Below are 12,474 nucleotides of genomic sequence, written 5' to 3'. Positions count from 1 at the left end.
CAGAGGGTGTGTATAATAGGGTATGTTCAGGAGGGTGTGTGGAACATTGGCTTTGTAGTATTTGCATTGGCTTGACGGTGCAGGGGAATAGAATAATCAACCTTTTGCTCCTAAGGGTTGGAGCAAAGGCTAGAAAGAGGAGAGCCGGAAGCCCTAAACAGACGAAGAAACCCACAAGCCTATTTCTCAGGGAGGAGAGGGGGAAGGCTCTGGAATAATTGGGGCTGCCATCCTGATCTCCAGAGGGCACCGGGGGGGGCACCGTTTGGGCAGGGGTGTGTGCTAAAACCTGGCTGCTTCTCCTTGCAACGCAGCCTTTTTCAAAGCACTCGCTTCTCTCGCGCGCACGGGACGATTTCTGAGTTCGCACCAGACACGCCGATCCGTAAACTAGCCCCCAGGGCCGGATGCGACCCGAGTCTGTGATTCAGTCTGGCGCCATGCTCCCTTTCCCCCGAGTCGCCTACTTCGCAGGGCTGAGGAACTGCGAGCGAGCGCGCGCTACCTCCCGCGCGTCCGCAGACACAGCCCCGGGGGCTACTGGAAGGTGAGCGGCGCGGGGCGCAACGCCCAGAAGCAACTCAGAGACGCCGAGAGCTGGTTTGGCGAAAGCAAAACGACGAGTCCAGCAAGCCCCGCAGACCCGCAGGCAGGACGAAGCGCGGGCGACGCTGCCGGCGAGAGCCCCTCCCCAGCTCGGAGTCGCGGCGCGCCTAGAGCGAGGCGACCCTTCCTTTCCTGCCCTGCCCTGCCCGCCGTTTCCCTGCTAGGATCGCCCCCGCTCGGAGGGCGGCGCTCGGCGCTCCGCTTCCCGGCAGGGTCCGCCGCTCCTCGGCCAGGGCTCCGCAGAGCCCGGTCCTCCTCCGGGACACTCTTCCCGGCCCACGAGGGGCAAGGCGGCGAGCGGGCCGGGTCCGCGGCCGGGAGGCGCTCCCGGCGTCGCGGGCGGGCGAGCGGGCTCCGCTGGGCTCCGGCCGCAGCGCGCCTCGGCGGCCGGGGGCCGCGGGTGGCCACGCACCAGAGGCTCCCCGGAGCGCCGCGGAGCCCCGGGCCGTGTGGAAGGCGGGCTCGCGCCCAGCGCAGCGCCGAGGGAGGCCGGGCGTGGCCGGGATTCGCCGAGCCCGAGGGAGCGCCTCGCGGGGACGCCCCCGGCGACCCACGGGCAGCAGCGGCTTCCGGGCTCTCGGGGCCGCCTCCCGGTCCGAGCCGCGCTCCACCCGCCGGCTCTGCCGCGGCACCCGGGCCGAGGCTCGTGCGGAGCGGCGCTTCTCCGCCGCATCGCTGCTGCGGCGCTCCCGGCGCAGGGCAGGGCAGGGCAGGGCAGGGCAGGGCGGCGGCGGGCCGGGCTCCGGGCGTCTCGCGGGCGACCACCCAGAAGCGGCTCCCCGCGGTGTCTGCCGCCTTCCCCAGGGCCCGGCGACGCGCCGGCGGTGCCCATCCCTGCACTGCCCCTCTGGCCGGGCTGGCCAGATGCCGCCCCCTGCTGGGCGCAGAGAGGAGCCGCCGTCGCGCCGGGCCCGCGCCCCACGCAAACGCCGCCCCCCCCCCGGCGAGGCGCGGCTCTCCCGGCCGCTTGGCCGGCGGAGCGTTTCGAGCGCGAGGCGGCACCGCGTCCCGCTTTCAGCCCGCGTAGGGCGAGGGGACCGGGCTTCGGGGCGAGATTCAGCCGTAGCGGCAGGAGCCGGCCTGGCGCGTGCCACGCCTTTCCTCCCCTCGGTTGGGTGGGGAGAAAAGACAGAAGCCGGGGGGGGGGGTTCCGTGAGCCCTCCGGGCATCGGCACCTCTCTTGCCGCGCCCACCCCCTTTCTAAAGGAAATCGTTGCCTGGAACAAAATGAGGCGAAATTCGGGAAAAGCTCCGAACAAGCCTTATCCGGAGCGACGTAAGGAAAGGGCCAGGGGCGCGTAGTTCGGGTCCTGCCCATCTTTACCTGCCTCGCGCATAAAAGGGGGCGGGACTGGGGTCGCGCGGTTCCAGCCGCCATCCTGGCCTTTGGACGCCGCCCCCAGACTCCCTCGGCCACAGCTAGTCCGGGGCCGCGACGCCTCGGCCGCCCGATGGGCTGCTCCGCTTGCTCACTGGGCGGAGGCGGCGCTTCGAGCCGCTCTCCGGAGTCCGCCTCTCCTGAGGTTAATGGAAGCGGTCAGTGAGCGGACCGCTGCTGCCCAGGCTTCGCCCAGCGCCAGGACAGACGAGACACGGGGGTTCCAGGCCAAAGCTGAGGCGCTGCTGGAAGGAGGAGCCCCCTCTGTCCGCAGGCCCGAGGCCGATCCCTGCAGAGGCAGACCCGAGGCCGGGGAGGCTGGCAGGCCCCTCGGCAGCCCCCGCTTTAGTCAAGAAGTCCCTGTGGGAAGAGTGCAGCTCTCCAAGCAGGGCATTACCTCCGGCGTCCAGCTGCTCGTTCTTCAATTCTTTGGGTGAAATCTCCCCTCCTCTCGTGGAACCCTACCCCGAGAAGCAATACAAAGAAGTCTTTGCTGCTGTCTTCTGGGCAACAGCGCCCAAGGATGTGAAATCCCATTGCTCTCCTGTTGCTTCTCTTTTTGGACAACGCAGTCCCTTCACCCTTTCCTCTGAAGTCCTGTTTTCCATATCCTTTGCAAATCGTTGCATCCTCTGGGCTTGCTCCAGTCTGTGCATGCCCCTTTTATCTTGGAGCGGCTGCTACTGGACACGCTGATGAAAGAGGATCATTCCCTCTCATAGCTTGGAAATCCCAGCTATTGCAGCATACCGTAAAACTGCATTCACCGATAGGAATCTGGCGGAAGCAACCATGTCAGACGTGCCCTGACTTCATTGTGCAAATGGTGTCAATTCTGTCCTTGGCATCAGACAAGGATGCTGTGACACGCCTGACGTCGCTCCCCTTGTGGACATCTAGGATTTGCCTTTCTTGTTGACCGACTGCAGCCCGGTCCCCCGAACCCGCTCACAGGTAATGTTTTCAAAGCAGGTGGCCCCTTGGGTGTCCTAAATTCAAACGTTTGCAGTTGGTTTTGCTGAGTGTTAATTTATTTAGGCTCAGGATATTCATTCTAGCATAGGAAACCTGATTCCTCTTCTGAGGCCTTACCCGATTAAACCTCCCATTTTTCTTTTAATCACTGGCCAACTTAGTAAGGGTTCCATCCACTTCTTCATCAAAGTTGACGATAGAGACATTAAGGAGGGCCATCCTGGGACAACCCAGCGGTATCCACTCCTCTTCCTATTCTGATGAATCCACAGAATATTTTATAGAACCGCTCACCACCTCCATCGCAGCTGCCCATCGAGAGAGCCATCGCTGCTAAACGCCCAGCCCCGTCCTAAGTTTCTCTGGCTCCGTCCCTCAGCACGGCCTGGGCATGTTCCTGATGCCACATCTCATGCTGCAGACCCTCCAGCGAGCAGGCAAGGAGCGAGGGCTTGTCCAGAAATGAATAGGCCAAACTCCTCTTTGCAGGAGGAGCAATATCTGCCAGAACAGGGAGAGGTCTCCGGATTGCTCCTTCAGAAGCCAGGCTGAACCCTTCACCCTCACCTTGGCCTCACTGCTGAAACAGAAGTACATCCTCAACCTTAAGAAAGAAAGAAAGAAAGAAAGAAAAGAAAGAAAGAGTGTGTGTGTGTGTTGGGGGGGGGGGGAGGCAAGATAATTTTCCAACTGGGAAGCAACTGTCAAAATATTTTAACATGAAATCAGCTGTATTTGGCAAGTTAACATTGCTGCACTGTGAGCTGCTCTTCTGTAACAGTATCTGCTAAGTTGCCACAAGCTGTTCACCTGATATTTTAAAAAATGAGTCCTGTAAGATATAAAAAGTGAAGCCACACATTTCAAAGACAGCCAGTCGCCAAAGAGCTCTTGCTCCCCTGTGCTACGCAGCTGTAAGGACGTGTGACAGCAGCGTGACAGAACCTGGCAGTTACGCATCACGGTCAACGCAAGCCAGTCTACTTGTCCCTGACTGCGATGCAGACGCATCTGGTCCTTGGGTACCCCTAAAGAGGGTGAGCTCGGTAGGTTCTGAGGCCCATCAACAAAACAGCCACAACAGCTACACGCAGTCTCCATGTGCAGAAGACAACGATGTAAAAGCCAGAGCAGAACGAGCTCTTTATAAACAAATAAATCGGACGCCAGAAACAGTGGGGAGCGTTAGAGATAAAGGGCAACGTTATTTCTGAAGCACAGCTCTTTCTGTACTGCACGGAACTGCTCCCATCCCAAGCAGTGGCGTAGGGCAGGGTTGCCTGCAACACCAACTCACCAGCAAGCCAAACCGAGCAACCACATTGGACTAGAAGCCTTGACGTGTAAGAAATGAAGTTAGGTGGCAACCATGTTCCGCTACCTGAGTGGAGAAAATATGTATTTAGAAAAATGCCCCGGAATGCCAGTTTCCCCAACAGTCAAACCACCAACCATTTCTTGCTGGGCAGAAACTCATATTTTGGGGGAAGACCCAGAACACTCACTTCCAAGAGAATGAAATCACCCAATTTGACACATCATTCCTAACTAGAAAGAACTGGTGGCAGAAGAAATACATTGGTTGTAGGAACCTCATTATACCACCCACTCCAGGAAAAAATGTGTTTTTTTCCCCCAAAACTCCTCAGAGTCCAAACTTTGCATTCACTCAAACTCTCCAAACCATATCCATGGGAACCATAGTCTGCTATTTATTTTGGGCAAATGTCTACATTCCAGATAGTTGGGCGGTGGAGTGTGGTGTTGGGTCTTACTGCATCAAGGCCGCCTCATCCAAGGTGACTGGTGCTTTTTCCCTTTTTAATTTCATTTTTGGTCCAGAACAGTAAGTGGAATGTAGTTTCTGTAGAAGCCTTGGGTGTTAGTACATCAAGGGCATCTTCCTCTTCTCTCCTGCTGGCCCATAAAATCAGTTTTAGGGTATGGCCAAGATTAAACTTTGCTAGTGCCATCACTTCTCTAGTATATCATATTTCTTCTCTGAACCTGTTCATTTGCTTAAAGCTTCCCTGTTGTGACCGGCGCAGAGTATAATGACACTATTCTTTCTCATGTTTCAAAATAGATAGTTCTACTGATGCAATCTAGAGTTTTTGCAGCCACGTTGCATGTTGACTCATATTCAGCTATGACTGACCATAGCTGCAAGATCCCCACTTGTCTGATTTAGTTGTACCGCTTATGCCTGTGTCATGTCTCTTCAACTGCATTCTGTTATTTTCAGTCCATGACCCTAAGCCTGGCTGGGGAATTCTGGGAGCTGAAGTCCACTCATCTTGAAGTTGCCAAGATTGAAAAACACTGCTCTAATCAATAAAAATCATTCTGAATTTTGTTTCTGTTTTCCAAAGTATTAACAATCCCGTTCAATAATGTGTCTTTTGCAACGCTTATAAACCATACTCTTCCTCCAAACCATTAAAAAACGCAGTTCCTATCCATTAAGTTGGGAGATTTCTGATTATTTGGTTGGTACGGCTCTGTCTTTGCACCAGACACCTGAAAAATGTCTATATAAGTTATATTGCACAAGCACACACGCTTACGGTATATTATAATATTAATTCCATAGATGAGTGTAATTTACTTAGGCCAGTTAGCCTAAGTAAACTGCCTTTGTCCTTGTCAACTGATGGTAGCTGCTGAGCTAGCATCTATCAAGAATTCCAAGTCTGTAGCCCGTGGGTTAAACGGAGACTGAGCAACTCACCAGTGCAAGAATCCCTCCTTAGTCAGTGCCAGAGAAATAACTATCATGAGTTTTCAAGTGGTGTGTTTCGCACAGTAGCTATTGAAGAGATACCTATACATATTTATCTGATACATATTTCATGCTAAGTAGCCATTTGAATACACATACACAGACCTTTTTAGGATCAGTCTAGCCAAGCAGTGGCATCCATGTAATGGAGTCAAAAAAAGTCAAGATGGTGGCCCGAATGATACAACCAAAGCCCTGCCCCTTTTTAAAAAGTGGGTGAGGTTTTGATCATGCAATCACAGCCCATAATTTTCAACAGGTGGAGAGAAAGGAATGGAAAAACAGAATTTCCAGGATAACTAATGCAATTATCAACACTCCCACCACTTTTTAAAAAATGTATTTTATTTTTAAATACATACATCTGGATTAATGGAAAACTCATAACAGTAATTTAAGAAAGGGGCATGGCAAAGCCTGTAATAAACAACAAATCCAAAATCTGTGACTGTTGCTTGAAAGTCTTTCTTGTCCCTTTATTGAAAAAACAAAATCACCAACCAACCCTAATTCCAATGCTGCTGAGCAAGACAGGCCAATAATCCATTGCTGTGGATTGTCAAGCACCATACCCACCTCACTGGTTCCATGTGAGATGGTGAGAAATCTCTCAGTGCTCTACTTTTTGTGATCATTGGGAACTCTGGTAGAGTATTCCATGCCTTCAAAGAGATGGCACCAAACTTCAAAAGTTTCGCTGGCTGCCAGCAGATGTTCCTTTCGGCTGGAAGGACTTGTCTGGAGAGGGATGCACAGAGGGGTGGTTGCCCTCAAACTCAAGATGAACACAGAAGCTTTGGCCTATATTATCAAGAGATGGGTGTGGCTTGGATGATGGTGGATGGGCTGAGAAGTGAATGCCCTTCTGAATGGAAGTGAGACTTCATGAGTAGTGAGTGCCCTCCTGAAGGGAACCCCTTTCTTGGTAAAAAGAGTCAGTGGTGAGATTAGTGCAGCAAAATTAGGAACAAATCTACAGTAAAAATCAACTTCTGGGGGAGTAATGACAGATTGAGGATGGCTCCGTTTTCGCAGAGCCAACAACCGTGGTGATTGGAGCTGGTGAAAGGTCCAGCTCTTCAGAACCATCTCTGGACAAAGGAGATGACTGGATCACCCACAAGTATTCCTTACAGAGGCTTCCTGTGAAAAGATCGCATTTTAGCAATCTCCAGCAGGTTGAGCACTCTTGGAGTCATGGGAAGCATTCAGCCCAAGCTGCGGCTTGGAGCCTTCAACGGGCCCACAGAAATTGCTTTCACCTCCTCTTTTAATTGCTGTCAGAAATTACTTATTACTTATTTACTTGGACATTAAGGATCTTCTGAAAGGCAAGTTGCTGTATGCCAGGAGAATTTTCTTCTATCCTGGTTGTAAGAAGATTTAAGTAAATTTAAAGATTAAAAAGAAAAACCTTAACTTTTGGAAACAGCAAAAGGGAGTTACGAATGCTGACTTAAGGGGATGGATTTGAAAGAATATATATATATTTTATGGATTGTTTTAAATTTTATAAAAATACAGCTGATGATTTTGGAATTACTCATAAGAAAACCTATTGTGGAAAAGTTTTGGCTCTGAAAATAAACAACAGGTAAGACTGGGCTTTGAAGGTTAGCTAGAGGGAACCAGAGAGCAATTAAAGGAAAAGATACATCCTGGCATAATGGAGGAACATTGTCTTACTATAGAAGGATTTAAATCTGTTTGGGAACAACGTGTTCAGGACTTATTTTTAAAATTGGATCTAACAGAGGCTATGGAAGAAGAAAAGATTCTACTGGATAAAACAGAAGCTAAGGATGATTTGAATAAGGAGTTTAAAATGGATTTAAAAGAAATGCCAGATTATAAAAGAGATATGGAAGATATGGGAAAAGATGTTGTAGATCTGAAAATGGACTTAAATATGTTTGATTACATGAGTGACATGGAGAAAGAAGTTTGCTGGCTGAGTCTTAACCATTAGATTACAAATCAGAAGAGTGAGTTGGAGAGTTATTTTACTCTTAATCCACAGAAGGGAAGCATTAAATCTCTGAAGTTGCTTCTGAAAACGGAGAAAATGATAAGAAATCACTATGTGGGACTTTCTTTACAGAAGGGACTGAAGATCAAATCTCTTAAAAAGAAGAAGGTATTCAAAGTGGGCTTATTTGACCAAGGTTAAATTGTATAAGTTTTGATTTTGGGTGGTTATTACTGGAATCTTTTTTCTGACCAGGGCTGCAAGGTGATGCAAAGATTTTTTAAACGTAGAGATGAATCTTTTATTTCCTACTTGTTAGAGAAAGTTAGGGGTTAGTATGTCAAAAGGACCTATTGGATCTAGTTTAAAATATATGTGTTACTATTAGTGATATTCTTTATGCTTATGGGGATAATTTTTTTGTTTTACTTATTAGAGAAAGTTATAAGTCAAAATGTAAAATCAGTTTAGTTGTTTAAGCTTAAAACATGGGTTATTATTATTATTGGTAGTCCTAGTGCTTTTGCTGCACAAGACCAATTGCTGATTATTTTTATATATAATTTGGTTGTTCTGTAGTGATGAGAAATGGGTAGAAGAGTTTCCTTTTCTGTAATATCAGAGAAGGTGTTAAGTTATTGTTAGTTGTCTGGAGGGAGGGGGAGTCACTTTTTATATGCCTTTCTTTTTCCTTTCCCTTTTTCCCTTTCTTGTTCTCTTCTTCTTCTTTGTTTGTATATCTTTTCTAATTATGTATTAGCTTTTAATTCTGTATAATAAACATATGATGATATACAAGAAAAATCAACAAAGCCCAGAAATGTGGCATGTCCCTGACAGTGCGGGGGGGGGGGCTCCCCAGACCATGGGTCCGACCTCGGTGGATCCATCCGGATTCCTGCTGAGAAAATCAGGCACCCCGCGCAGTCCTGAGAACTCCTTGTAGTAAAAACGTATCTATCGCAAATGCGGCGATCAAAGAACCCCATACTGTATTGGGGTTCAGGCCCAGCACGCTGGCGGAACTCAACAATGCAAGACGTTGGCACTGATGTCAGGTGAATGTGGCAGCTCCTTCTTAGATATTTCCGCCCGACCCTGCTTCGAAACGTCTGGTCCGGTGTTCCCCATGCTGGCTGGGGAATTCTGGGAGGGGGGGTCCACCCATCCGGGAGCCGCCAAGGTGGAGAAGCCCTGGTCTACTCCGTGCTGAGCTATCCAAGTAGGCCACCTGGTCCTGAGGAGGCCAAAGGACCCAAAGCCAGCGTAAGATTTGGGCACAGGTTTCAGGGGAACCCAAATCTCAGGCCTGGACTTAACGGAGGGAAGGAAGTTCTCGCCCGAAGGCCGCCATCGGGCGGAACTTCATTCGAAGGGGTCCTTTTCCCTTCGCAGAGGCGGGCGGTCCTGGTGCGGCGAAGGGGCGACCAGGCTCGGCCGGTGACCTCCCGCCTTCCCCGTCGACGTTTCAATCGAAAGCGCGCGCGCGCGCGCGCGCACACGCCCCTACCTGCCTTTGAGCGGCTGCTGCGTTAATTAGTCCCGGCCGTGATCCAGCCCGGCCCCCGCCTCCCAAAGCGGCCGGCGGGGAGAGGTCCGCGCGGGGCCGCACCGGCCGGGCGCGCGGGTGGGTCAGCCGGCCCCTCCGTCCTTCGGGCTTCCCCCGCCGGCGCCGGGAGTCCCCATTTCCGCGGCAGACCTGGCGCCGCGGAGGCCAATCAGCCGGCAGCTCCCTGGCTTCCTGTCTCCCGTAGGTGTGTTCCTCCGGGCTCACCTGGCAAAGTTAGAGCGCGGCGGAAGGGTCAGTCCCGGGACGCCGCGGCGGCAGGAGCCCTCCCGATGGACCGGCCGGCGCGGCCCCCGAGGCCCGGGGGGGGGCCCGCCTCAGGTGAGCCACCGGGCTTCCGGGCGCCGAGCGGGACCTGGGCGCGCGGGGCAGAGCGGCGCGCGGGCCTCGCGCGGGGATCCCGGCCGGGCTGCGTCGGGTCGAGCCCAGCCCGCAGCCGAGCCCGGCGGGCAGTTTCAGGAGCAGCGGGGCAAGGGGCAGCCGCGGGCAGAGCCCCCGCCCCCGCCGCCTCGCCCGGGGCCCTCGGTGGATCCTCGCCGGGGGGAAGGGGTTGGCGAAGGGTACGGGGGGGGTGGTCTTTCGGCGCTCTCCCTTCCGCGGTGGGCCGTCGGCCGCCCTGCGCTCGATCCCCGCGCAGGGACCCAGCGGGCGCGCGGCTCTTCAGGCGGCTCTGGCGGGGCCGGAATCCCGAGTCGGTCGCGGGCGCTGCAGCAGGGCGGCCCCGTCAGACGCGCTCCGCGAGCAGCTTCCCGACGAGCCGCGCTCTGGAAGGCGGGAGCGCCTGCCGCGAAGCTCCCTCCCGCAGACGGGCGCCTCGGAGCAGGCGGCGGAGGGGCTGCCGGCCGCCCCGGGCGCCTGGCCGCCCCCCGCCAGCGCGGCTTTGCTCTGCGGAGGAGCCCAGCGCGAGGCTGAGGGCAGCGAAGCTGGGTTCGCCTCTGGCCCGGCCGGGGCCGCCCGTGGGAAGCGGCCCTTTGCAGCTCTCCTGGGCGCCAGCCGCCCGGCCGCCGAGCCCAGCGAACCCGGACCACCTCCAGGCGCCTCCGACTCTCCCTCCGTCCTGTGACTTAGCTGTCATTCCCAGGTGACTAACGCCGTGACCCAGAGAGCAGGGCGCGCGCTCGCTCGCTCGCTCGCTCCTTCACACACACACGCGGCCTCCCGAGCGGGGATCCCGGCCCCTTCCCCTTCCCCTTCCCCTTCCCCTTCCCCCGGAGGCTCCGTTGGGAGCGCTGTCGGCGCTGGGCTCCGTTTGCCCAACCTGGACTTTCCAGGTTGAGAGGAAGGTAGTGGGTGGTTCCCCACGCCCTGGTGGTTGGTGGTTTCTCCCCCCTCCCCCCAACCCAGCCCTCGTTGCGTGGACTCGTCCATCAGTTAAGCCGTCCACGGCTCCCTTCTGGGGGCGTCATAGTCATGTGAACTTGGCGATTGTGTTTTGTTGACCTGGGTGTAAGGTTCAGCGCGCAGTCTTTAAGTCATCTGTATGTCTCCTTTAACTCTTTCACTCGCTCTTCATGCAGAGAGTTAATTTACTGAAGTTCCAGCAGTTCTCCCTAGTTTTATAATATCACCATTCTACCAAAATAATAATAATAATAATAATCTAAAACACATATGTACTTGGCTGTTATTGGAACATTCTAGCTCCAGAGAAGAGCTCTTATTTACAAGTTAAAGTGCAACAGTATCTATCGAATATAATTGTGTTAACGTTGCCATTTTCTACAATTCCATAATTTTGGCCTGTTACTTTAGTTATCATTTTAATTTACTTTATTCTTATTTTACATTCTGTTTTTATTATGTAATTTCTGTAAGCTGGTGGGTTTCAGGCAGATACATTTCATAGATTAATTAAAATTAATAAAATAGATTGTATTTAAGCATAGAGAGCACGACAGAACATGGCAGATAAAATAAGAAAAGAACATTAAGTGGGTCTAAGATAATATAAGTTAGGATAAGTTTGAGGTCTTCTGATTTCATGAGTTCTTTTAAATGGAACGTAAAGATACTTGTAGTATTTGTAGCTGGGAAGTAAAGATCCAAGGATGAATGATTTTTCTTTGCCAGTCAGTTCCAATCTTTCCTCTGTTTCCTCTGTCCTCTTGTTTTTATGTACTGTTGGGCATTATCCATAATAAAAGAATTACCTGTAAATATGCTGATTATAGTTGCAGCTGTGTGAGTAGATACTGTATTTTAATTCAGATGTAGTCATGCTGCCAGTTGTCCATATTTATCTAGTAATAGTTCAACTACTGAAGCGGGAGAATGCATACCCGCGTACGTGCCTACCTGCAGTCCAGTCCTCATACAAAAAGGGTGTTGCATCTTTGCTGGCAGTTGCTGCTCTTTTAGCTCCTGAAACAGTTCCAACCCTCAAGAAATGGCAGGTGGCCTGTGCTGTCCCCAGGACAAGCCAAAAGTGTGAGTCTGGCCTCGGAGGTGATAGGGGTCTAGGGCAAGTAGGCCTGATGTTGGATCCTAAGCCCTGGTCCCTGTGATGGGTTCTGCAGCTGGCTTTGAAAAGTGGGTCCCTCTGAGGATGGGAAGGTCCAGTCAGGAGGGGGGCAAGAGCTCCCCTGCCCTCCTCCAGATCTCCAAAGGCAGGAGACGTTCAGCCTGGACAAGAGTCCTCGAGATCCTCCTCCTTACTCTTATCAGCAGAACAGATTTTGGAAGAATGGGAGAACGAACTATACAACCACTCTGTGCATTTTCAAATTATTCATAAATTATTCTGATACCAACATGATCAAGTTGGATAGTTGGTAAGTGAATTATACAGCATTGAAATAACCTCAGTGGAGAGAGTAGGAGTTAAGGCTTTTTCAGACCCTCAGAGATGAATGTTGCCTCGCGTTAAAAAGTTCATGGACTGAATCAGATGTGGGTGCAGATCCATGCATTTTAGCACATGGTAGCACTTGGCCAGCCTCGCCCCAGCTCAGAAGCCAAGCAAGATTGGACCTGGTGAGTGTGTCTTTGAGAGACCACCTGTAATGGTATGTGGGAAAGACCTTGGGAAATGGGGCGGGGAGAGAGATGCTGCCTAGGGAACGGTCAGATAAGAGAGGGCATAGCCCACAGCTGCAAAATGGGTGGGGCAAGGGGCTCTGAAGGGACCCCCCCAGTTTCCTGGGCTGTAAAGGAAACAGCGGGAGAATCGTACTTTCAGACTTGCAAGACTGATGTCA

The 12,474-nt window shown here is 52.4% G+C and overlaps 1 protein-coding gene across 1 annotated transcript in view; it reads left to right on the top strand.

The window, feature by feature from the left end:
* Positions 1-9,517: 9,517 nt before the first annotated feature.
* Positions 9,518-12,474, top strand: part of ARHGEF5 (Rho guanine nucleotide exchange factor 5) — a 52,724-nt gene continuing 49,767 nt past the window's right edge. The window contains exon 1 of the mRNA XM_088145410.1: positions 9,518-9,598. The gene's annotated coding sequence lies outside the window, so the exon portion shown is untranslated. The remainder of the gene's footprint in view (positions 9,599-12,474) is intronic.

Source organism: Python bivittatus, unplaced genomic scaffold, assembly GCF_059951505.1.
Source record: "Python bivittatus isolate LINGU-HERP-01145 unplaced genomic scaffold, Pbiv_v1 ctg000010_np1212, whole genome shotgun sequence".
Classification (NCBI taxonomy): domain Eukaryota; kingdom Metazoa; phylum Chordata; class Lepidosauria; order Squamata; family Pythonidae; genus Python; species Python bivittatus.
The sequence above is the reverse complement of the archived record's forward strand: the minus strand, read 5'-3'. Positions and strand labels throughout refer to the sequence as shown.